At 40.6% G+C, this 26,813-nt stretch overlaps 1 protein-coding gene across 3 annotated transcripts in view; it reads left to right on the forward strand.

Annotated features, from left to right (window-relative positions):
• Positions 1 to 26,813, forward strand: part of lrfn5a (leucine rich repeat and fibronectin type III domain containing 5a) — a 157,231-nt gene that overhangs the window by 51,318 nt on the left and 79,100 nt on the right. For 2 of the 3 annotated variants that reach the window (XM_086049974.1, XM_086049975.1), the window contains exon 2: positions 16,415 to 16,516. The exons of the other annotated variant lie outside the window; for it this stretch is intronic. The gene's annotated coding sequence lies outside the window, so the exon portion shown is untranslated. The remainder of the gene's footprint in view (positions 1 to 16,414; positions 16,517 to 26,813) is intronic. 3 annotated transcript variants of the gene reach the window in all.

Genomic DNA, 26,813 nt, shown 5'->3' on the forward strand with positions numbered 1-26,813 from the left:
GGAGCGTCAGATGACAAATTTTAAAAAATGGCTGGACTAAGCATGGCTGGAAGTGGAGTAAGCACACGCAGTTGGGTAAGTAGTAAAGTACTAGTGGCGCATTTGGAAGTGCTTCCACAGCGGGTTCGAATAGTAAATTAGCCAGCTAATGATTCTTAAAAAGTTTCTGCCGTTAGCATCTCTCCCGCGGCGGCGTCAATCATGGACACCTTTTTTTTTGGGGGGGGGGGGGCGGAGGGCGGAACGGGGCGGGGGGCGACAATGCTTATGAATAAGGGCGGGGGGCCGCGGCCGGAAGGGTACCCAGGTCAAGGGTGGAGGGTTTGCGGCCGGACCGGCAAAAAAGGGTCAAGTGCCCAGCTCTGGTAACCATGTATGAAACCAGGGTACAAGCAAGAATGCAGCACATTTGTCAGTGTTATAAAACATAAGAGCTGGTTCGATGATTAAGGCAGACATCGTGAATGGGAGGATGAGATCATGAAACCAGACAGCTTACAGCTTGTCTAAGAGAATATTGAATCACTTGTATTGATCATCAATCTGCCCGCAGTCTTGTGTTAAGATTTCTTCGATTTTGATTTTTGTTAGTGGAGCACCAACACCACATTTTTCAGAGAGAATACAATGTTGGCACAACTTGATTTGAGTACTCGCCGTTCCGATACTTCACAATGCTGTTACGTCTTGCAATTGTGATTAAAAGGTTTTGTTTTCATCAAACTTTGTTCAGAATTACAAAACACGCACTTTTCATGGAGTATGTTTGGTTTTTGTTTTGTTATTCTCATTTCCCTATGTCTTATTCATTTCTTGTCTACTCATTTGTTAATTCTCGTGTACTCGTGAGTTTTTTTTTCTCACCTGTTTTCTTTCATTCCAAGGTCAGTTCATTGTGTTTGTTGCTTCTGTTAGTTGTTCCTGTCAGTTGTCATGTTTCCATTTCATGGTGAGTTTAGTATCACTTTTTACTTTGAGGCAGCACGGTGGTCGAATGGTTAGCACGTCCGCCTCACAGTTCAGAGGTCGTGGGTTCGATCTCGGCTCCGGTCTCCTTGTGTGGTGTTTGCATGTTCTCCCCGTGCCTGCGTGGGTTTTCTCAGGGTACTCCGGTTTCCTCCCACATTCCAAAAACATGCATGGTAAGTTGGTTGTTTGTTTGTCTCTGTGCGCCCTGCGATTGGCTGGCAACCAATTCAGGGTGTCCCCCGCCTACTGCCCGAAGACAGCTGGGATGGATGGGATGGATGGATGTTTACTTTGAATCTGTTTTTATGGGGGACCTTTTGTTAATTTAGTTTTTTTTTTATTATTTCAAAGAGCTTTGTTTTCCTTTGTTCCATTTTTTAAATGTAATACTTTTTAGAGCACTCCTGCCTTGCCTCCCTGCTTTCCTGCAACAGGTAGCCAAAAATATTTTTTTAGCTGGGAGGGTGGGGGTTGGTGCAGTTGTTGGGCAGAGATTTGAGTTTGAAAACTGCACACTCATAATGCAAAAAACCATGTAGACTAAGGTAATTTACCTCTATGGATGCTGTTTCATTATATGACTATATTGAAAAGAAATACATGCTGTATAATTTACTCCCTGATTTTTAAATTAAAATGTTTACCAGAATTATGTTCTTGTGCATTAAACCCTGTAAAGGGCTGAAGACCCACTCCAGAATATTGGAGTGCGTCTTTTTGGCTACCTGTTGCTACTCTGATAGTGTCAAAAGAGTTAACGTGGAGCATGGTTACCAGCGGTGGGATTGTAGAGTTAGCCTCACTTGCACGAGGCATGAGCACAAGACATAGGTATCTTTCTTCTGTTTCTCAATGTCGTACATTATGGACAAACAACCATGCATACTCACACTCATACTTCTGAACAATTCTTCAATTAACCTACCTTACATAATTTTGTTGCTGTAAAAAAATGGAAACGCAAACTCAGCCCCACTAAATTGAAAAAAATAAAGGTCTTTTGAGATGTCATGCATGATGACCCCCAAATTTTGATGAATCTTTTGAACCTTAGAATCTTATTTTTTAGTTTCCTTTGGTGAGTTAGAATTTGGAGGTTCCACTGTTCTCAGCCACTCATCTGGGATTTTCATTGAAACATTAGGGGGAAAAAATACATTTGATGACACTCTTAAGTAATGTATGCTTTTGCTCTTCGGAGAGCAGGGTTTGGCACTTTCTCCAGTCAAGCACACTTAAACAGACAGGCTTGTGAGGATTCTCCAACTTATCGGTGTGCCTCTCATCTTGTGCCGTATTATTGTACTAGTATTAGGAGCTTAAGGGCTGTGATAAATGCTAAGGGTCACGGTTCAAAGTCCAACTGCGGACAAAAGGAAATCGCAACTAGTTGTTGTTCTGTCAAGCAAGGCACCAAAACTGTGTTTCATATTTACAGTAATGTAACATTTTCTTTCACTATCCGCTGTGGCACTTTCATCTCCTGCTGTGCAATCAGATGATACATTGGCTAGGCCAGGTATACTGAGGGATGATGGCATTAGCCAGTGTGGTAGAAGTGAAGAGCAGAACGGCTTCAAAGATAGCGGAAGGGCAGACAGGTGTATTAGGAGGGAAGTAATGACAGATGCAGGGATGCAAAATGGACCAGCTGGATACCAACACCTCCAAAACATGCATAAACACAGAAACGCATGAGACACAAGTGACGTGTGTTGAACTTTGCACTTCACTTGAATGTTGTTTTCTTTCTCAAGTGGTCTCGTAGCATAGACTTAGTTCAGTCACCTGCTGGAGTTTACATATCTTCCCCTGTGTTCATGTAGTTTCGTGCATTATCCCATTCAACATCAAGCATGTGAGAAATGTTGAAAACTCAAGAATTGAACACTTTAATCTATTTGGAAATGTGTATACATCCATTCATTATCTGTATCATCATCTTCACTAAGGTCGTGGGCACATTCACATCTACTGACAATTTAGAGTAGGAATAGGCAACTGGCATCGCGCGAGCCACATGCGGCCCCTGCCCAAACTCTGAGTGGCCCCTCCACCAATTTTCAAATAAGAACAAACATATATTTAGATAATAATCATGTCCCCTCTTAAAACAAACAAACAAACAAACAAAAAAAATCAAACATATTGCAATGGGCATCAATTACAGGAGGATTTTCTATCCCTTTTCCCTGTGAATAGCGGGCATCTAATGTAGGCATCAGTGTTGTTTTTGGTAGGCATTTTAGGTTTAGACTTAGTCTTTTGGGCAAAATGCTTATTAGTTTTAGTCACATATGTGTCATTCCTATTCATGATAGTTTTAGTCAACGAAAACTAAAAATAAAAGGTTTTAGTCTAGTTTTAATTGACAAATACTCAAAAAGGTTTTAGTCTAGTTTCAGTCAATTTTAGTTAAAAACAGACATATAGGTTTCCACCCAATAGCAAATTGGACTTTCTGATCTACCAAGGAAGATGCATTACACAGACAAAGTGGTAACAGTGGAATCAATGCACATTACTCCAAATTAAGCCGAGAACCAAAACATTTTCTTTGGAAATGGTTGTGGCTTTAATTCCACCTAGTTTGTGGCCACATTTACTGTTACCGCTGTCTACAATGCAGCGTGGGTACCCTTCCATCATTCGCCTTTTTTTCGGGAGGGATTCTACCCGCCTGTAGGCCGGTCCGCCTCTGATTTTAAACGGGCTTCCTTCAGCGATTCTGGTGGCAAACTTCTATAGCTGCAACACCTCCCCCGCACCCCACCGCTGTTGGCCGATATTTGAACAGAAAGAGTGACATTTGAACAGAAAGAGTGACTCACAGTGACTCTCTGCACCATGTAAGCCTCTTCACAGCTTGGTCCCTCACAAAAATTAAATGCTTTCATTAGGAGTGCAAAATAGAGTCAACCTGCCTGTGTATCCACCTGTTACGATTCACCGAACAGAATAAGGCATGGCTCCCTGCAAGTATATTAGCTTTGCATTCAATTTAACAACAGTAGATTTCACACTGCATAAACAATTTGTGACGAAATTTAGATGAGATCTTTATTTCAGTCGTCATACTTTTTATGATATTTTTGTTTGGTGCTTAACTGTAAAGTTTTTCTTCCGTAAAATAGGTGTCTTGGCACCACAGGCTGAAAAACACAGATCGTTTATCGCCTTCCGCCTGCACACGGTACCCTTCCGCCATCCGTCTGTTCGCCATTTCCACAATTTTTTCTGGCCGGACCAACTAAGCAATCGCCTAGGCCGATCCAACCATCACATTAAACGGGCTTCCGTTAGCGTTTCCGACGACAAATACAATATATACAAATAAAATTGTTTAAGTTGTATAGTGGCGGCACGGTGGTCGACTGGTTAGCACGTCCGCCTCACAGTTCAGAGGTCGTGGGTTCGATCCCGGCTCCGGCCTGCCTGTGTGGAGTTTGCATGTTCTCCCCGTGCCTGCGTGGGTTTCCTCCGGGTACTCCGGTTTCCTCCCACATTCCAAAAACATGCATGGTAAGATTGGACTCTCTAATCTGCCCCTAGGTGTGATTGTGAGTGCGGATGTTTGTCTCTGTGTGCCCTGCGATTGGCTGGCAACCAATTCAGGGTGTACCCCTGCCTACTGCCCAAAGACAGCTGGGTTAGGCTCCAGCACGTATGGATAGTGAATGAATGACGTTGTATAGTGTATATTTGTAACCTGTCTTCCACTAGTAAACACTCTTCTGCCATTTTGTTTGGCATGGGCCATCCGCATGGTTTAGACATTTCTACAAGTATATGGTGTGGAAAGTTTGGCCAATGTGAACGCCACGCAGAGGGGCTTTGTCGTTGAAATGACGTCATATAACCGCGCAGCCGTCCGGTCCTTGTAGATGCGTCAAGCATAAACCAACCTTTAGACTTTGCTGTGTGCTAGATTTGCACTGGGCCCAGAGAGTTTCAGCACTGCCGCCTAACAATAGCATAAGTCCACGCTTTGCATTTTATTTGCCCACTATACTTATTTATGTGGCCAGTGAATTTATATTGTATGTATTGCACATATTTTGACACACATACTAAAGGATCAATATTATATTGTGCTCCGGAACTGTCTGGAGTCAATTGGCAGAGTGACCTTCAAATGTAGCCAGCGTGTCCTCACGAGGGAGTGCCAAATTTGTGTATGGCTTTGTTGTATTAGTGTAAAAGACAGCATTTTCACTCGTGTATGAGAGAATTTTCCATATTACTTGTGTGTATGAGAACGTTTCAGTAGTGTACGCGAGTATATTCAGTTGTGTGTGTGTAAGTGTGGAGGAGAGTGTTTCACTAGTGTGTATGAGTGCCTTTTCAGTTTTGTGTATGAGAGCGTTTCAGTAGTGCATGTTAGAGCAGAGAAGGAAAGCAGTCAGTGGGAGACGAGGCAGTTTTGAGAGGAAAATAAAGCATAAACAAATAAATGATGCCAGTTATTAAACTCATTGTTGACAATTGTTGATCATCGACATAATGGTCAGAAGGTGACTAATCTTAGCAGCCCTGACACAAAGGTGTTGTGAGAATAGTTGCTGTTCGTAGGTGCCTTGTGATTAATTGATGATTAACCCTTTTGCCCAAGGCTGTGTAGGCTTCAGTTTGCCTGTGAATAGGAGAACTCATTTGCAATGTTGACTTGGCTGCAGACAGGAGAGTAAAAGAAAGCAAAAATAAAACCATATAAAATACATATATAACTGTGTAACGTGATGTACATATTTACATACTAACGCATAACCAATATCCATCCATCCATTATCTATCCCGCTTATCCTCACAAGGGTCGCGGGCATGCTGGAGCCTATCCCAGCTGTCTTCGGGCAGTAGGCGGGGGACACCCCCAATTGGTTGCCAGCCATTCGCAGGGCACACAGAGACAAACAAATAACCGCACTCACAATCACACCTAGGAGCAATTTAGAGTGTCCAACTTACTATGCATGTTTTTGGAATGTGGGAGGAAACCGGATTACCCGGAGAAATCCCACGCAGGCACGGGGAGAACATGCAAACTCCACACAGGGAGGCTGGAGCTGGGATCGAACCCACGACCTCTGCACTGTGAGGCGGACGTGCTAACCAGTCGAACAGTGCGCCCATAACCAATATTTCCACAAAAATTTCCACAAAAAAAAGACCATTTGTCAACATTTCCTTTTCTCCTTCTTTAACTTTTCATTGTTGCCTGATTTGAGTGTGGCTGCAGCTGGTGTTTACTGTGCTTCCCACAGAGATGCCATTATGCTTTATGTACAGTACATGTGTTCATTCAGCAGGCACAGGGCTTATTTGCAATTCGGTTTTATAGCTGCTCAATGCTGGAACTTCACAGTGGTGAACCATGGTGTGCTTTTCCTTCCTGAAAATCCCTCATGTTTATGCAAAAGTGGATGTAAAAGGCATCTACAACACACTGCACCTCCGTTTCTTAGTTTTGTAACTCGCTTGCAGTAGTGCGCTATGATAGAAAATATAAAAATGTGCGTGGGAATCGGCATTGTGCTCTATTATAACTAAGTTGATGCATTCTTATTTGATGTATTCATTTTTACATTTTTTGCTTAACCAAAATGAAGATCACAGTGAAATCTTCATATATTACTTGTGTGTATGAGAACGCCTTTTGTGGTGCGTTCAATTGTGATGAAAAGTAGGACTGCCAAGATCAGTCGAGAAGTTACGACTGTCAATGATCACAATCAATGACGTTTATTTATTTCTTTTTGGGCACTTTTTTAATTTTTTCTAACACGGCGTCAACGCGGTAAGAAGGCCAACTTTGAAATAAACCGTACCTTACCAAATAATATATGGACGTCAATGCCTTGGCTTGCTATTATTTTGAAGCTGTTCCTGGCAGCGTTTTGCGGCATAATGGCTCACTTGACTTGTTTTCCAGACTGTTTGGAGCGTTTATTGCCATCACGAACTGTTGCTACCAAAGGCAACAACACAACGTTGTCCTGCAATAATGTTCAATCGCTAATTACGGGTGCTATAAACTACTTAATTACACTGACAATGTATTGTACAGCCCTTGTTGCTAGCGTTTAGCGCTACCCGCACTATCAGCGCAGGCATAGACCAGAGGGGTGGGGAGAGATTTATCTACAGTACATTTTTACAAATCCTGGGAGGAAAATAGCGTGCTGCTATGGACAGTTTAAATATATGTATAAAATGTTATCTAAAAATGAAAACCAGTTGGCCGTTCATTATTAACTGGAAAAGTGGTATTGTGTCTTTTGTATCTTTAACCAAGCAAAAAAGTACTGTATTTTCCGGGCTATAAGCCGCACCCCTATATAAACCGCACCCACTCTATTTTTAGAACATTTTTGGAAAAAACATTAAATAAGCCGCACCTTTATATAAGCCGCACCTATCTCTGTTGAAAACTTTTATATTTCCTTCATTTACAGAACGATTATGAACTACAAATGTACATGTATATACCTGAGCACATTCTTTCTTAACAGTGCCTTTTATCACTGCAGCAACGTTGCAGATTAAAACAGAAGAAAACCAAGAGAAAATAAACAGTACTTATCTTCATTTCACTGCCGACTGCCACTCCAGTTTGTCAGCTAATGTCCACCAGACTCCACCATCTATTGTTCTACTACATTCTACATATACACCTGTCTTGTTTTTATGTTAATAAAGTCAGCCAATCTAACACATGATGTGCTAAACCAACTATAGCATTTCACATCAAAACAACAGAACAGACGTAACATCAGCCAATCGCATTCATGTGCACTTCAGGGACCTCTAGGAAAACATAAAATCGAAGCATTACAGCACCTAATGCAATAACCTAGTCTATGGCGCCCTCGCCTGTTGAACTCCTCCACCTGCAGTCACATCCAGTTAATGGGAAATGTATTGTATTGAATTGTACTGTCATTCCGGTTAGAGCGCCCCGAGCGGTGGAAGAAAAATCCACAGAATAGCCGCACCGGGCTATAAGCCGCATGGCTCAAAATCTAGGAAAAAGGTTGCGGTTTATAGTCCGGAAAATACAGTATATATTTTTATCCAAATACCTGAGCATTCATTTTGAATTTTCAGCAGCATATCTGAATACCAAAATATTTGATGGCTCCAGCCCCAGACATAGGGATAGTCGCATCTGGAAGTTTGCTGGAGTTAGCACACAGGTTACCGTACGTGTTTGATGTGATGTTGTAACACAATGACATGTTTGGTTACGCAAACATATTGTAGTGTCTACTTTGGATTACAGAAGCATTAGTGAGTGAACTCATGTTTATTAATAACCAAAACACAACTACTGTATGGCCGTCTGATGCAAAAAACATGGAACATATGTGCTCTCTCTCTCTCTCTCTCTCTCTCTCTCTCTCTCTCTTTCACTCTTACATTCTCGTTCCCACACTCTCTAAAAGTGTGATACGTTCAATAACTCGAAAACAGGAGCATGCATAACAGAACATGACGTTTGCCATAACCCCTCAACGGCGATACATATAAAACACACATTACCCAGTTTATGACAATATTCTACGTTACAGTGCTACAAAATGTGTTTCTACTAATCTTAATGGACTTTTTTTTCCAGGTGCATACCTTATTTTGATTTTGTAGATTATATATACTGTGAAGCGAAGCAAAACCAAAAGGTTGAATAAAAACATAAATTAAAAACAGTTTGTGTTTATTTCAGTTTTCTTAATCATTAATTCCCAATTGTACTCATATGATTTTGCTCTCTTCTATATTAAAAAATGCTTAATGCCAGTAAAGAGTGAACTGTTTTTAATTACATATTATATATTTTATTTTGTATTTATAGATTGATCCATATTAATCATAGTGTAACTATATGTATGGTGTGTAGTTTTTGGTTCCTTTTTAAAATGCACTAAACATTTACTATTAATAATGTTAAGGCCAAAGTGTTGTCTTCAATTCAAGTTGCACTATAATTTATAAACATGTCAGAAATGGCTGGAACAAGCTGCAAAGTTTAATCAAAGTTGAATGTATTTATTATCTTAGTTGTTTTCATTATCAATTTGCACATGCTTAAAGAATTCAAACTTCGTTATATAAGAGCAGCTGCTTGCTGGTGCGATATGCTGCGATTTACATACGATCCAATTAGTCGACTAATTGCAACTACTATCGGTGACTAGTCGGCTAGCAAAATAATCGTTTGTGGCAGCCTTAATGACAAGTATAACAGACACATAAAGTACCGTACATGCAATTCTAACAGATGTAAAAAATATATACATATTTTACCTGATACCTTGACAGAACATATTTCTCAGTCAGCTTTACACTTTTCATTGTGTGTTTTTACATTTTAGGTTTTATTCTTTTGTGGTTTTATTTCAAAACCTTTGCAAAAGGGCAAACATTACTCCTTCCTCAATTAACAGTGCAATAGCAGAGGGAACCTTTGTGCACTGTGTATGGCAATGTGATAAGATGAAGAAATTCTGGCAGGATGTATTGAATAAGGTTAACTTAATTTTGTCCACGACAGTTTCTCTGGATGCTAAGATGATAATCATGCATTTATTTCCTAAAACTTTTATGTCAAGGTAAGCGTGTCATAAATTTAAAGACTTTGCCAGATTACAGGCCAAAAGGAGTATAGCTCTTAATTGGAAAAAATCTGAACCACCTACAGTTGGAGCATGGATCCAGTCTATGGGACAGTGCATGGCAGTGGAGAGAATTTCTTATTCTCTTAAATAAAACTGGATGAATATGACAACATTTGGAAACCATTTAGACAAATCATTGAAAAAGCCTATATTGGACATCTTTTAACTAATACTTAGACCTAATTTATATCATAGTTGGCAACTTGATTGTTTATTTTATTGTTATAGGTATGTATGTATGTATGTGTATATGCGTATGCGTATGTGTATGTATATGTATGTGTGTATATATATATATATATATATATATATATATATATATATATATATATATATATATATATATATATATATATATATAGTTTTTACAATACAATTTATGATTATGTTGTTGTCATTATCAACATTATTATTACTATTATTATTATTATTATTATTATTCCATCATATAGGCTATCCATTGAAATCATGGAAATTGCAAACTGTACAAGTGTGTATGTAATCTGTTTATATGAATGTTCGGGTATATGCGTTGCAACTTTTGGTAATTAGGATGCCAAGTACATAAGAGAGTGTTTTTTTGGGGGGGGGCGGGTAGGGGGGCACAGGGTTAAGCTTTGGGTAGCGTTTTTTTTTGTAATTGTGCTGAAACGTAATAAATATATTGTTTAAGAAAAATAATGCAATAGCAAGACTTTACTAAAAAATGGTGATGCAAGTTTACAGTAGGCTAATTGTAACATTTGTCATTTTTTACAACAACGAAAATAATTCTCTAATAACACCCACAGTGGAAGTATCCACATCAGTAGCAAGTAAGTCAAATACATAATATAGTTTAAAAAGTAGGGGTGGGCGTTATGGGCTAAAACAAAATATCTCGATATTTTTCCAAAAACTCGACGCAAAGCCATAAGCCACCCAATGCTGTAAACTAGGAGAGGGTGCGCGGACTCAACATAGCTAGCAGATCAAGGTAAACAGCTGGCGAAACGCCACACATTATGTCTAAGAGAGTGCACACGGACGCTACCTTCACCAGCAAATGCGCACAGCCAACTACAAGGCATCTCCGCCAGAGAAATTATTATTACTATAATTTTTTGACAATATACATCTTTATCAAATTCTAACGAAAAGTTCAGAGAGCACCCAGGGTCGTAGTCGACAGTAAATGAAGTTCTCCAAAATTTCAAAATGACAGAAAATGTAACTTTCACATATCTTTGTTTTGATTTAAACACAGTTTTAAATTGAATTATTATCGGCCATCGGATGCTTTAAAAAGGCCGATGCCAATATTCGTCAAAACGCAGAATATCGGCGCCGATAATCGATCCGGACGACAATCGGTCTATCCCTAACCCACATCCCCTTGGCCAGATGAGCTTTTGTACTATATACAGTCCCCCCAATAAGGGTCTTCTGTGGGGTTACTTCTCCAGAGTCCCTATCCAATGCTCCTTTTGGAAGTCTGAGCTGTTTGTTATCATGCAGGTCTCGAAAACTGTCCACCTTTAAATGAAACACATTCTCACATATGATTACTTCTGACATTTAACTACCACCCAATAGAAAAGAGGACTGGAGCTTACATGCTAAACTGAAGTTTCATGCAAAACTCTGCAGTCTCATGCAATATTTAATATACTGACAAGAATGGTGTCAGTATGAGTTTTTCAAGTTTTACTTGTTGGTCAACATCCCGGTGTGATGTGGCCGACAAAGACGTATCATGGGCAATGATATGTGATCTCGAGGTTTCCAGTTTTGACAAAGTTGAAAACTGTGACTACACAATGATATCTTGTCTATGTCCCAAACAAAGAGAAAGACAGCCTTTCCGTCTATTTATATTTTCAATTTGGATAGTCTTTCATTTCATACAGTTATACAATGGAGGCGTCCTTTTCTGTCCATAAACTATTTAAAACATGCATGCACACACCAACACGCATTCCCTTGGTTACTGACATGTTTTAATAATTCAAAAGACTGACTTACTGCCTGGCAGTGGTTTCAATCTATGGACTCAGCCAGCCAACCGTCTTGCACACTCATAAACATACGGTACATACAGTAGTCTTTGCTGTGCTTTGCAGTTTGACATCAGCGAAAGATGCTTGTGAGTTGTTTTGTGACTACATACGTATCCATGGGTCTGAGTGGTGGTGGGGGAGGGGGATAGTGCATGTATATGACATACTGTGGTTAGAGTATAGATTGAGTGCTGTATGGTATAAAACGCACCGCTGGTCCAAATAAGTCATTGCTTTGATTTAACCAAGCAACCAATAATAACATTTGATAGAATTTTAGTAATGTGAGCTATACCCGAATACAGTCCTGATCATCCATCTGCTGCATGTGCCACTTCAGATATTTTATGTGCGTAAAGCACAGTGTTATTTTTGCTAAATTTAAATTCAAAAATTTGGTGCGCCCTAAGTTGAAGTAAGAAAAAGTGTCAGTTTTTCATGACCCTGAATATAATAGGCAGTATGTAACATTTATTAATGGGTTGATGGATATACTGTAGGGCTGTCAATTTAGCACGTTATTTTCGAAGTTAATCCAACCCCCTTTTGACGCCGTCAATTTTTTTGATCGCGTGATTAAGGTTCCATCATTCCGGTTCACCCGGAACCGTTCAGATTTTAGAATGTCGGTGCTAAGTTTTGATTCCTAGTTAGCCGCGCGGAAGAGCTATGAACAAAGTACGACCGATTAAGAAAAAATGTGTGCGTGCAGCCTCGGGCCCCTGCCGCCGAAGATGCGTAGCAATAGCACATTAGCTTGCCCCCACTCGCGCCCAGCTCCTCGGCTCGCTTTGTCCCGGCCGGCAAGCGTGGGCAGCGGCGGCTACTGTGGACGGGCCAATTCCCACAGATCTTCACAGCTGCTCGGCCGCTGGGACACCGCGGTGGCAGCAGTCGCCCTTCACGGGGTCGGTCATCCTGCCCGGGCCTGCCCGGCCGGTTCATTCAGCCGACGCCTAGCCATAGAATGACGCGATGCGGCTCATGACCCGAGGTCAGAATCGGCTAAGTACGTCTAATTGCAACATTGAACCAACAAGTTCAACACACAAATGTCCATATCCAGCTAATATTTAGCTTATACCATATGTAGTTGCAGCATATACATAAATACTGTACACACAGATACATCGTATGGTTACATAGACTGCTTAGATTAGATAGACTTTCCTTGCTTGCCCTTAAAATGCAGCCTTGTGTTTGTCATATATATATTCTCTCTAAAGCAAGACAAGGTTAGCCAATCAATTGGTGTTCAGTAGCATGCTTTTATAGTAACAGCTGAAAGACGCACGCGTGCGTGTGTGTGGGTGTATGTGTGTGTGTTTGAAAAGGGCTGAGGGGCTGTTCGCGTGAGTTGAATCCAATGCTTGTTTTTTCAATTGAAGGGAAAGTCAACCCAAACTTTTTTTTTTCAAGAATATGTTCTATGCAGGCCCCCAAGTTCAAACAAGGCATTCTGATTAATATTGTGTTTGTGGAATATGAGTTAAGTTGAAAAATCCATCCATTTTTTACCATCTCAAAGTTCGGCCATTTTATTGCTTCTGTCGACTGAAAATGACGTCACAGATGCGCTGAGGGCTCAAATAACAACCAATCATGGCTCAGTTTCAGAAAACAGGTGAGCTGTGATTGGTCGTTACATGAGCCCTGAGCAACTGTGCTATAATTTTTAGTTGAAAGACGTGACAAAATGGCCGCCCCCAGTGATGACTAAAAACAGGTGGATTAACTCTTATTCCACAAACACAATATTTATCAGAATGCCTTGTTTCAAATTGTGGGCTTGCATGGAGCATATTCTTAAAAAATAATATGTTTGGGTTGACTTTGCTTGAATAAAGTATTTGCATTAGAAAATCAATCCTCTTAAAATTCAAGAAAATAATGGGACAGAAAAATCAAGGGATTTTTTTTACAATAAATAAAATATGCGATTAACTACGAGTTAACTATGAAAAATGCGATTAACTACGATTAAAAATTTCGCTTGACAGCACTAGGATATAGTAAATGAACATTTTTAAGGATGTCCGCTAGCATATATGTGTTCATTTAAAATACTGAATATTACCGAATATCAGTGCCACAAAAATACCAAAAAGAGCCTCTTTTTCATTGACTGAGGGCAGCAAGACCTACAAAAAAGCTTCAAGTAAAGGTGGTATGTGCTTTCACACATTCAAATTTGTTCAAACCATGATAGATGATATCACAGGGACATTTTTAGCTGGTACATACCCCCTCCTTTTGACAGCAAGACGATGTGCAGAGGCTGTGTACATTACCCATGCTGAGAGCACACTAAATAATATACCAGCTGTAACTTATGAAGCACAATTGCGGTATCAAGGCAATTTGGACAAGCATGCAGTGTGCTGTGAAATAAGATGCCTGATGTTATATAATAGAAGATTGTTTTCTGTTGATGAAATAAATGGTGTCTTGTTTCATGTGAGCATCTTCCAAAGATTTGGATCGTATGAAAAAAAGCTCACTTACTTTGCCATTTCACACAATCATATAAAATATTTACACTCTTTCTGAATTCACGCTTATTAGCCTCCCACATTCCAAAAACATGCATGGTAAGTTGATTGGGCTCTCTAAATTGCCCCGAGGTGTGATTGTGAGTGCGGATGTTTGTCTCTGTGTGCCCTGCGATTGGCTGGCAAGCAATTCAGGGTGTCCCCCGCGTACTGCCCGAAGACAGCTGGGATAGGCTCCAGCACGCCCCGCGACCCTTGTGAGGATAAGCGGTATCGATAATGGATGGATGGATATATATATATATTAGGGCTGTCAATTTAGCGCGTTATTTTCGAAGTTAATCCAACCCCTTTTTGACGCCGTCAATTCTTTTGATCGAGTGAGTATGATTTCCATGGCAACCAGCGGCTGCATTGATAATGGCTGCTGGTCACCATGATCTATACATGTATCTTGAAAAAAAAAGCTTTAGAGTTAGAAGAGGCGTTACATCAGCTTCAAAATATTGACGATGAGGATGAATTTCTCGGCAGACAAATGCACGGCTGTTGTCCCCCTTAGGTTTGGGCAACCCGGAATCAGTGCAATCGGTTCCATCATTCCGGTTCACCCTTAACCGTTCAGATTTTAGAATGTCGGTGCTAAGTTTTCGATTTCTAGTTCGCCGCGCGGAAGAGCTACGAGCAAAGTACGACCGATTAAAAAAAAAGAATGTGTGGCGCATGCCGCGCAGCCTCGGGCTCCTGCCGCCGAAGATGCGTAGCAATAGCACGTTAGCTTGCCCCACTCGCGCTCAGCTCCTCTGCTCGCTTCGTCCTGGCCGGCATCTCAGGGGTCGGCCATTTTATTACTTCCGTCAACTGAAAATGACATCACAGATGCGATGAGGGGTCAAATAACGACCAATCATGGCTCAGTTTCAGAAAACAGGTGAGCTGTGATTGGTCGTTACGTGAGCCCTGAGCAATGTGATATCATTTTCAGTTAAAAGACGTGACAAAATTCAGCTGACAGTGTAATTTTAGTCAGTGATGACTAAAAACAGGTGGATTAAGTCTTATTCCACAAACGCAATATTTATCAGAATGCCTTGTTTCAACTAGTGGGCTTGCATGGAGCATATTCTTAGAAAATAATATGTTTGGGGTGACTTCGCTTGAATAAAGTATTTGCATAAGAAAATCAATCCTCTTATTCATGTTAAGGGTATTAAAATTAAAGAAAATAATGAGACATAAAAATCAAAGTTTTTTTTATACTAAATAAAAAATGCGATTAACTATGAGTTTACTATGAAAAAATGTGATTAACTACGATAAAAGAATGTAATTGCTTGACAGCACTAATATACTATATATACACACACAGTGGGTTCAGAAAGTGTTCAGACCCCTTGAAATATTTCACCTTTTGTGTCATTGCAGCCATTTGCCAAAATCAAAGAGGTTCATTTTATTTCTCATTAATGTACACTCAGCACCCCATCTTGACAGAAAAAAAACAGAAATGTATATTTTTTGCGTATTTATTCAAAAAGAAATCTGAAATATCATATGGTCATAAGTATTCAGACCCTGTGCTCAGTATTAAGTAGAAGCACCCTTTTCAGCTAGTACAGCCATGAGAATTTATTGGAAAACAGACAATCCATTATGTCTGTTATTATTTTTAATGTATTTAGAAAAAATTGAGGTTAGCATGTTGGCATGGCCCTCGACAAGTGTTCCAGTTTCTTATGTGGCACCTTTGCAAAATGAATTGCCCACCCCTGATGTACAGTACCTTTATCCTTTCTATTGCCTGTGTGACCACTATGCAAGTGTGGGCCAGCCATACGCACCTTTCAAGATTCACTATTGATTGGCTGGATATCGGGACCAAGCGAGGCATAGAGAAACTAACAGGGAGAGAAAATCCAAGAGGGAAGATTGGATGAAGAGAAGCAGAGGATGGAGATGCTTGAAAGGTCAAATAGTGGAGGGAAAGATGGAAGGAGGGATGTCTTCAGATCAATGGCCAACAGTGTTCCAGTTATTGACATCCAGCATCTGCTCCATGTTTTGTGTGGGTGGGCCAGGTTTGAAGGCATTTGCTCTTAACTTCCACTTGCTCATTGGTGCACAGTAGCTGCTCTTTAGTTTTTAGTTGGAAGCCAACCAAGCTACCAAGCTGTTGACAACACTAGAAAACCTTTTGAGGCACAGACTTCTAAGTTGTTTATTTTTTCTCTCTACTTTCTAGTGAAGAAAAACGGAAGATTTTTTCTACCAGTAACCTCATCAATGACAATCTACTGTAAAATGTGAATTCTGAAGAACATTGTCGACTTTTGCATCTGTCAAGGTAAGGAAGTTTTTCTGTAATTGCTGATGCTTAACTCATTAACTGCAAGACATTTTCAGGCCCTCTTTTACCCTAACTTTTGAAAAAAACGGAAAGAAATATAAATAAATTCCTGGCATTGAATGGCTGGACTGTGAAAAGACACATAAAGACGTTATTGGCAGTGGGAAACAAGTAAGTACTGTTTGGCAACTTTTTTATGCTGCTTGAAGAAAAAGAATGCAAACATTTATGCATACAGCCACAACTGAGAAGGTATTTTAGTCATGTTCAACCTGCCAGAAGAAAAACTTCAGACGCTCTTCACCAGCACACTTTGAAGAAGAGCTTGGTGGTCCTTTTCCCACGAGTACATTTGCCAGCATAATTTTTATACAAAAGGGGGCGTAAAGGGTGGCGGGCATGTAATCACATACACCAATACGCAGCCATTCAGAGAAATATTATCAAAATTGTATTCCAGTATCTCTAGTTTTATGAAGAATGGAGAAACGCTTGCATGTTGTCAATTACCATGGAATTGAGAATGATGCAATTTGGCAGTTTTACCTCACTGGGGATGTACCATGCAACAGAGGGCGCTCAATTTGGATTTGAAGCTGAATCCTGGCTATTTAATCAATCTTGGCTATGGAAATGAAGCTGGCCCACTCTTGCAATTTCAATAAGAAAAAATAGACTATATCATTACTTTGTGTTTTATTTCATTACATAAATTATCTTTTGAACGTGTGCCCCCTTGTAATTTCTCAAACGTTAATGAAAATCCATAAACTCATATCTTCTATCTTTTCCTAGATAGAATAAATTATCGGTGTATAAATTATCGGTGTATGCTGTGAATCTCGATCCATCCATCCATCCATCCATTATCTATACCGCTTCTCCTCACAAGGGTCGCGGTCTTCGGGCAGTAGGGATTCAGTAACCTGAACCGTTTGCCAGCCAATTGCAGGGCACACAGAAACAAACATCCGCACTTACAATCACACCTAGGGGCAATTTAGAGTGTCCAATCAACTTAGCATGCATGTTTTTAGAATGTGGGAGGAAACCGGAGTTCCTGGAGAAAACCCACGCAGGCACGGGGAGAACATGCAAACGCCACACAGGGAGGCCGGACCCACAACCCACAACCTCTGAACTGTGAGGCGGACGTGCTAACCTGTCGACCACCGTGCCGCCCTCTCGATCTCAATCAGGGATATTGTGGACAACTGAACTCGGCTTGAAAGAAGAAAAGAGAAAACAGTGAGGGGGAACTTGGAGAACTGGACAGTGTGTAAAGAATGACATGTTCAATCTGTAATCCAGATAACATTTTAACCTGAAAGAAATAGACTTCTTGAATGGAAGCGGACAGAGATTAAGTCCACCTTGTGCATGAGTGAATCGGTGAAATACTGTATAGGTTCTTGCGTCGATGGAATAAAATCCTGCCCGCCTGCAACAACCGTCATACACTTCCCGATGTAAATGTTCAGATAGAATTTCTGCCAGGAGGGAGGTTTTCAAAGCAAATAATGCCCTTTTCATCACACATACGCTGATCTCTGTAATTTCCAAAAGTATCAGTCCTATATATCTGCAACACATTGTTAAGAAGAGCCTCGAGCAGATGGCATACAACACAGCACATACGCGTGCAAACTGCAATCCCTCTCACACTACAACTGTTAGTGCTGCCATCGCGGTGAGAGGTATGGCTGCACAATTTATATTTTATTGCCAGTTGAACGATGGTTTGTACAGGCGTGCATTGCGCTACGTGTCCAGCGAACCTATGGACCATGTCAATTTTAATAGCCATTAGATAGGCTTTCAAATGGGGCATTTCCATAGTTTGTCTCTATTTTCACCTTAACACAGTAGCTATAGTTTGCAGGTTTGTTTATCAACACCATAATCTACTCTGTGTTTACAGAAAAGTACAAGCTCACCAAGAGAAGTATGAGACAAAGTAATAATCATTTGACTATATCGTTTTCTGTAAATCTTTTGGCCAATTATGAGAAGAGAATAAACAAGTATCACTATCTCATATTTTGTGATGACAAGATCCAGTGTGTTTTACTTTTTTTGGGGTATTTTTTAATTGTGGGAACATGAACCAATCATGGAAGGAGTAGCCATTGTTTGAAAACCTATCAACTGATTCGGACTAGAGCCTAATTTTACTTTCTTACGGCTTAGTGTGATGTAATACTTCAATGACATGTGTTCAAGGTAGGATTTTGTTTTTAAGATGCTGGTTTTACTAATACGAATGTGGAAGTTTACCTCAGAATTTCGTCTTCCTCAACACTTCCTAAAGTAGCAGCAGTCTCAGTGGCAGTGAGACCCCGAAATGATGAGAGCCCTAAACTTGCCATCAGCTAAACGTGATGCAAGTTTGTCTGTCTTTGTAGTCCCACCTTTTTTAATGTCCATCATTTTGCTAAATTTGTATTTGGAATGGCATGCGAATCCTCCATCCCATCATATACATATATATTTTTAATGGGCAGTTTAATCATGTAGTATTTGCTCTAAAACTTGCTGGAAAAATGTTTTATACTGCAACACCCAACGTATAAAAAATATGTGAACAACAGTATTTGGCTGCAGTTGTTTAAAATCATGCAATACTATGACAGACTTAGGTACAACGTGCACAACACAAATAGACCTAGAAGTGTAAGTAAGGATTACTGAGGGTGCAAACATATAAACATAGTCTCATCCCAAAATGCAATATATTATTCGTTTCTTTCAAAGTTCTACATACAAAACACCCCCTAATAATAATACATCCATCCATCCATTATCTGTACCGCTTCTCCTCACAAGGGTCGCGGGGCGTGCTGGAGCCTATCCCAGCTGTCTTTGGGCAGTAGGCGGGGGACACCCTGAACTGGTTGCCAGCCAATCGCAGGGCACACAGAGACAAACATCCGCACTCACAATCACACCTAGGGGCAATTTAGAGTATCCAATCAATGATGTGGGAGGAAACCGGAGTGCCCGGAGAAAACCCACGCAGGCACGGGGAGAACATGCAAACTCCACACAGGGAGGCCGGAGCCGGGATCGAACCCACGACCTCTGAACTGTGAGGCGGACGTGCTAACCAGTCGACCACCGTGCCGCCCAATAATAATACATTTATTGAAATTGTCAAAATTAAGACATCACATGTATTAAGAGCCTTGATTCAATTAAAAAAAAATCTTGATTCACCTTTGTCAGTAATTGCAGCCTCAAGTCTTTTTGAATATGAGGCCATGCACTTGGCACACCTATCTTTGGGCAGTTTTGCCCATTCATCTTTGCGGCACCTCTCAAGCTACATCAGATTGGAATGGGGAGTGTCGGCACAGCCATTTTCAGATCCCTCCAGTGATGTATGATCGGTCAAGTCTGGGCTCTGGCTGGGCCACTCAAGGACCTTTCACAGATTTGTCCTGAAGTGACTCCTTCGTTGTCTTGGCTGTGTGCTTAGGGTTGGCGTCTGTTGGAAGGTAAACCTTCGCCCCAGTCTGAGGTCCTGACCACTCTGGAGCAGGTTTTTTCATCTAGAATGTCGCTGTACATCGGCACATTTATTGTTCCCTCAAACCTGACTAGTCATCCAGTTCCTTTAAAATCATTCCGACAGTATGCAGCATGGTATCGGTCAGATGATAAATGGTGCCTTATTGCCTCCGAACATGACGCCCGACATTCACGCTAAAGAGTTCAATCTTTGTCTCATCAGACCAGAGAATTTTTTCATAGTCTCGGAGTCCTTCAGGCGCCTTTCGGCAAACTACTGCAGGCGGAAGGTGTGGCTTTCGTCAGGCCACTCTTACCATACATGCCTGATTGGAGTGCTGCAGAGATGGTTGTCCTTCTGGAAGGTTATCCTCTCTCCACAGATGGCCGCTGGAGCTCTGACAGACTGACTATCAGGTGCACTTGTTCCCCGATTGCTCAGTTTAGACAGGCAGCCAGCTTTAGGAAGAATCCTGCTGGCTTGGAACAGCTTCCATTTACAGATGATGGAGGCCACTGTGCTCATTGGAACCTTCAAAGCAGCAGAAATTTGTCTGCACTTTTCAAAGATTTGTGCCTCAAGACAATCCTGTCTACAGACAATACCTTTCAATTTTACAGATGCTTGGTTAGTACTCTGACATACACTACCACCTGTGGAACCTTAGGCAGGTGTGTGCGTTTCCAAATCATGTCCAATCAACTGAATTTACCACCAATTCAAATTTTAGCTTGTTGACAAAGGCTGGGAATACTCATGTACGCTATCTACATGTGATTTCTTAGTTTATTATTAATAATTAAGAATAATTAATTATTGTGATTAATACATTTGCAAAATACAGACATCATGATGGGGTGTTGTGTGGAATTTTGAGGGTGAAAAAATGAATGTATTCCATTTTGAAATGAGGCTGTAACACCACACAATTTGGAAAAAGTGACGATTGCATTGTATGTGTGCAAGACGTTTTGGTTCACTTGGTTCATCCTTTTCTGCCTGCCAGTCAAACTGTCTTGTGAACGAGCTGAGAACAGAGCTGAAATTGGAAGACATTGCTTGTTTACTCTTCGTGCTTGTTTTTCGGTAATCGTCTTGCTTCAGGAGAACTGCAAGAGATTCTGACACAAATAAGGAGAGATCAAACAACAGACGGTGTTTTATCTTTTTAATGAAAATAAAAAGTGCCACACTTCTTAGTGCTCTGAGTTCAATCAGAGGCTGACACAGTTGACGAGGGAACTCAACCTGTAAGCCCTCAACATAAAATGTCTCTTTTATATTGAATTGTGGCTGTTGGTTTACATACTGACAATGGGAACGTAGGTAGCATAAAGCTGTGCACTTGCAGCTGTTGATTGTTAGGACAGCATTTCAGTGTCCTGATTAAAGACCACAAATCCCCAGCCACCAGTGGTACAATAATGCCTTGGATTATTTTGTTCCTCCATTTAGAGAGTAGTCATTTGTACATTTAGATACTTGGGGAGCAGTCATTTCATTAGAAATGTTCGTTGGAAATTAGTAATGTATTCCTCAATCAAGAACAATCACAAAAAAGTATGTGCACCCCTGTTTGTAGAAATGTGGATTTAATAACAATAGCTTTAATAACAATATTAATAGAGGTTAATCTTGGTCTCGTCATGCCATAAAACTTTGTTCCAAAACTTTTGTGGCTCATCTCTGTACTTCTCTGCAAAATCCAATCTGGCCTTCCTAGTATTGTTGCTGATGAAATAGATAATGACATGCCTGCTTCTCGAAGGGGCTCACTAGTTAGTCAGTATACTGTATATTACTGTGTTAGTCGATGTAATATTTTACTCATTGGGGTTTTTCCTGTCATTTGTGTCACTGTGCTTACCAGCTAGTCACTAACTGCCTGTACGAGGTCTCCATCTGCTCCTGAGCAGGTATTATGGTCCAAAGTCACGCAGTGCGCTATATAGCACACAGGCAGTAAAGCTGAGTGATGCAGAGTAGTATGCAACTCTATTTATAACTTGATGTGACATTATTTTATAACCTTATGCTTTAATCATATGCCATGTTTCCGAGACTGAGGATAAGCGGTATCGATAATGGATGGATGGATGTATGTTTTTATTTAGGACAATTAATCTGGAAAAGTAATTAGTTTTGGCTAAGGCGAGTGCTTCTTTGTATATTAGTAAGCTATCACACCATGCCAGACAGAAGACCTCAAGTTTAGTCGCACGCCATTTGTGCTCTAGCTTCCTACATGATTCTTTAAGTGAGCGGGTTTCCTCAGTAAACCGCAGGGCACACAGAGACAAACATCCGCACTCACAATCACACCTAGGTGCAATTTAGAGAGTCCAATCAACTTACCATGCATGTTTTTGGAATGTGGGAGGAAACCGGAGTACCCGCAGAAGACCCACGCAGGCACGGGGAGAATATGCAAACTCCACACAGGGAGGCCGGAGCGGGGATCGAACCCACGACCTCTGAACTGTGAGGCGGACATGTTAACCAGTCGACCACCGTGTCGTGCCGCCCATTAAAATAATTTGTGAGGTTGCCAATCGAACCAATATAGCTCAGAAACGAATACAGAAATTTGACTGCGTTTTGATTTTTATTCTCTCTCTCTCTAAGAATGGCCAATATTATCTGACAGGGTTCGGTCGGGTTAATACTTGGAGACCAACTGAATGCCCTGAATGTCCTACCTGTGTGGGCCAATTCAGCCCAATTCAGTGTTGGTTCCAAGGTGAAATAAATAGGGAGGGCTGGAGTCAGGCAGGGCATCCATCCATAAAACCTATGCCAGAATGGAAACCCAGAATATGGGAAAAGATGGAAGAATAAATTAATATACCATCCATCCATCCAATTAGCTACTCATAATTATCATTTAAAAAAAAACATGTCAACGTTTACAGAAAGTTAATAGGGTCATTAAGGGAAAGAAACTCCAGTTAGATTCAGCACCACCATCATAATAATTAGGAAATGTGTTGTGGTGTTCAGTTAACAAAATCATACAACCACCTACTGGGATGGCAGATATATGTGGGAACATTAGATCAAAGAAAAACATCACTTTTATAGCCTCCTTACTTTGATAAATGTGGTCTGGATGGATGGATGGATGAAAAACAAAGATGAAATGGTGTTCCCGTGATGTTGCAAATTGATGAATGGCGGGTGGTCAGCTAAAATATGTGATGTGCAAGTAAGGCTGTGTCTGACCTTTCCATCACCCTCTTGAAACAAATTCCACTGAAAGCACAATATGTAGTTAAGTCAACTTCATCTACTTCCTCTTTTTTCCCCACATCTCTTTTGCAAAAACATGTTTTTTTTCCTTTTGCATCTGTTATTGCTTCTGCAATAGTGGCCTTCTTTTTTGCTTCCATCCCATTGTGCATGAAACCAATTTGCTCATCTCCAGTTGGATGTCATCTTTCCTCTGTTGACCTCCCATTCACCTCTCACTTTCTTGAGTTGACATGTGAATGTGTTTTTGTCAGCACAGTTTTCCATACAGTTAGCACTGTCTCGATCTCTCGAGGCAGTTTGGCTGGTGAGACCATCAGAAGGCTAGGCAGGCATGGGTCACTAAGCTAACGTTTTCCCACCTTTTTGCCTCCGGTGCAGTGGGACCATAGGTGAGATGAAGGACAAGGCAAAGATGAGACAAAAGTTAGATGCATACATTCAGACATGAATTAAATAATTCATTTTTTTTATTAGTTTATAAATGTGTTAATGGTCTTGGGCCATCTTATTTATCTGATTTGCTTTTATCATACCAGCCCTCACGGATCCTGAGGTCCTCTGGCGCCGGCCTTTTATTTATTCCAAGGGTGAGGACCAAAATGCATGGCGAGGCTGCATTCAGCCGTTTTGGTCCTCACCTTTGGAATAGCCTGCCAGAGGACGTCAGGTCTGCAGAGACTGTTGATATTTTTAAGAGGAAGCTCAAGACACACCTTTTTAGTTTGGCTTTCAACAACTTTTAAATAATTTATCTTTTCTTTTGATTGAAGATAATTCTATGTTTTGCTTTGAATGTTTTAAAGCACTTTGAGTTGCATTTTTATGTATGAAAAGTGCTATATAAATAAAATGTGATTGATTGATTGATGTTATTAATGTGTATTAATTAATATGGTATGACTATGCACCAAGCGTGGGTAAACATCTGTGCTCAAGATTATATTTCCTTCAGTGGACAGATGGGCTGTTTGGTCATTCGCAAATGAATGAATGAATGAATGAAGTCGGAAAAGGGTGGAGTGCTTTCTCCAGGATTATATCCTACAAGTGGAGGAGACCTAGTATATTCGGGTGTTTTTCACGAATGAGGGGAGATTGACAGGCGGATCGGCGAAGCGTCTGAAGTAATGCAGGCTTTGTAGGGATGTACTCGGACCAAAATTTGGTCCAGGAATATTTGTCGACTGGGTTGGTGGGCGACGGAGGCCGACATGTGCTGATTCCTATTCGTCGACTGGGGGGTTCGTCCACAGGGGGTGGTGGTCAGTGGGTGGGGGTCAGTGGGTGGGGGTCCCAAATTCAAGGTGGACACCACATCCCTGAGGCTCTGTATCAGTCCGTCGTGGTGAGCCGGAAGGCAAAGCTCTTGATTTACTGGCCGATCTACATTCCTACCCTCACCTATGGTCACATTCTGTGGGCCATGACCATAAGAACAAGATCCCAGATACAAGCAGCCGAAATGATTTTCTCTGCAGGGTGTCCAGGCTCTCCCTTAGAGATAGGGTGAAAAGCTTGGTCATCCAGGAGGGACTTGGAGTCAAGTCACATTGAGAGGAGCAAGGGGCTAAAATATTGATTATTTTGTAGGTGTTGAATTTCTGGGAAAACTTTCTAAAATATTTCTAGGGTAATTCCAAATATGACCTTAGGTTTTGGGGAGCTGTTGAGCCAGGCGCTTTAGGCCTTAATGGGTTAATTGAAATTGGAAAGTGTAAATACAATAATACGGTGAGCTAGTGATGTATTGCACCGTAGCATTATAGTGCCGAATAGATAAAATTATGGTCCAGTGGGGGTCTCGTGGGGAAGTAGGGGCTGGCGGGTGACATTCGTAGATCAACATTTATTTTTCTCAGACAGATAATCCAAAGTTATGGGCTTCTGACAAGAAACACAAATCAATGCAACAACCTTTAATCGTAAAAAAATAATCAACAGCCATGAGCATCAATCCATCGCAAAGATCACTGGGTGTTGTCAGAGGACTGTGAGTGTAGAGCTTTATTTGCATACTACACACGGACATTGTAATGGCAGAACAGGAATTGGCAGGATGTTGCTGATCACATTTTTTTAATGAAAAATGTGTTCTCAATTTCGCTGTCAATTATGGGGATTAGAAATGCAATGGTTTGAATTTGCACTGCTACTGGTGGTATATACAGCTTTTACAAGTAATGTTGTTTCTCCTAGAAGCTATTCCTTTTTCTGATATAGTGTTGTAATTTCTTCCTATTTCTCAGATTTAACAAAGAATGCCCCAGGGATGCTATTGTCTTTTTATATAGGGAGTGCATGTCTGTCTCTTTTGCTAACTCACCAATGCACACCGTCTTATCGTTCCTGACTAAAAAGTTCTTGACTACACTCGCTATCTCGCTGTGTTGTTTTTCACACCCTAGGCATTGGCGGCAAATGAAGTGTATTAAACAGGATGTGAGGGTAGCCATACTTGTTTGCTTTACACTGAAAGCCCCGCAGCATGGAGACAAATCATGTATGAATGACACAAATGGAAAAGGACAGTGAAGTTGGACAATTGTTTATTATTCTTTCATGACCAATAATGGCATTTTACAACCAGTTCTGCAGTTCAATGAAACACAGAGACATGAAATAAGGTTATATTGACACCCTATATATATATAAACAGGATTTAGGATATATATGTATATATATATATATATGTGTATATATATATATATATATATATATATATATCCTAAATTCTGTTTTGATCAAAATACAGTAGTAGTGCATGAGTAGAGTTGAGTTGAGTTCCATAATTACCCGTTTGCGCCTCCTTCAGTTGGAAGCTGGTGATTATGAAGGCCAGGGGCATTTTATTCGGCTTTTTCATGCGCAAACATTTCCAACCTAAAGTTAGGCAAGGAAATCCTCAGAGGCTAAACTGAAATTAGCAACAATAGCCTTGACTATATAGTATACACAAACCATGACGTCACTTGTTATCTTTTAGGGTTACATTACTGACCAGCTTCTTATTTATCTTGCTGGACCTCCATTCATTTTTCTATACTGTTTATCCTCATTAGGTTTCGTGGGTTTGCTGGAAGCTATCTGAGGCAGGGTGCATCCTGGCTTGGTTCCTAGCCAGTCGCAGACTTGTGTGACAGTTAATATGAAATAATGAGATGAGTCACGCCCTCTCATTTGTCATTGTATTGTTTTAACTGCTGCCCGAAAACTGCTAGGATAGCTTCCAACATGCACGTGACCCACCTGAGGAGAAGCGGTTCGGAAAATGGATGGACGTTACATTATTCTAGTGTACTTATGTTATGTATGTTTTTTAATTTTCAATATAAGTAAACATGACATATATTTGACCATTTCTACAGTAAAGGAACATTTCAGAGCTTGACTGGCATCGCAGAGCAGCTTGTACAGTCTGTTTGACATCCCAACCACTAGACTGTTTCAGATCACAGGATGAATATCAGACAAAAGTTTTGAATTCCAGCTTTTATTTTATTATATTTACATCTATATGTGTTAAATAACTCA

This window comes from Filicampus tigris, chromosome 13, assembly GCF_054856515.1.
Source record: "Filicampus tigris isolate MCC_2025a chromosome 13, RoL_Ftig_1.0, whole genome shotgun sequence".
Lineage (NCBI taxonomy): Eukaryota > Metazoa > Chordata > Actinopteri > Syngnathiformes > Syngnathidae > Filicampus > Filicampus tigris.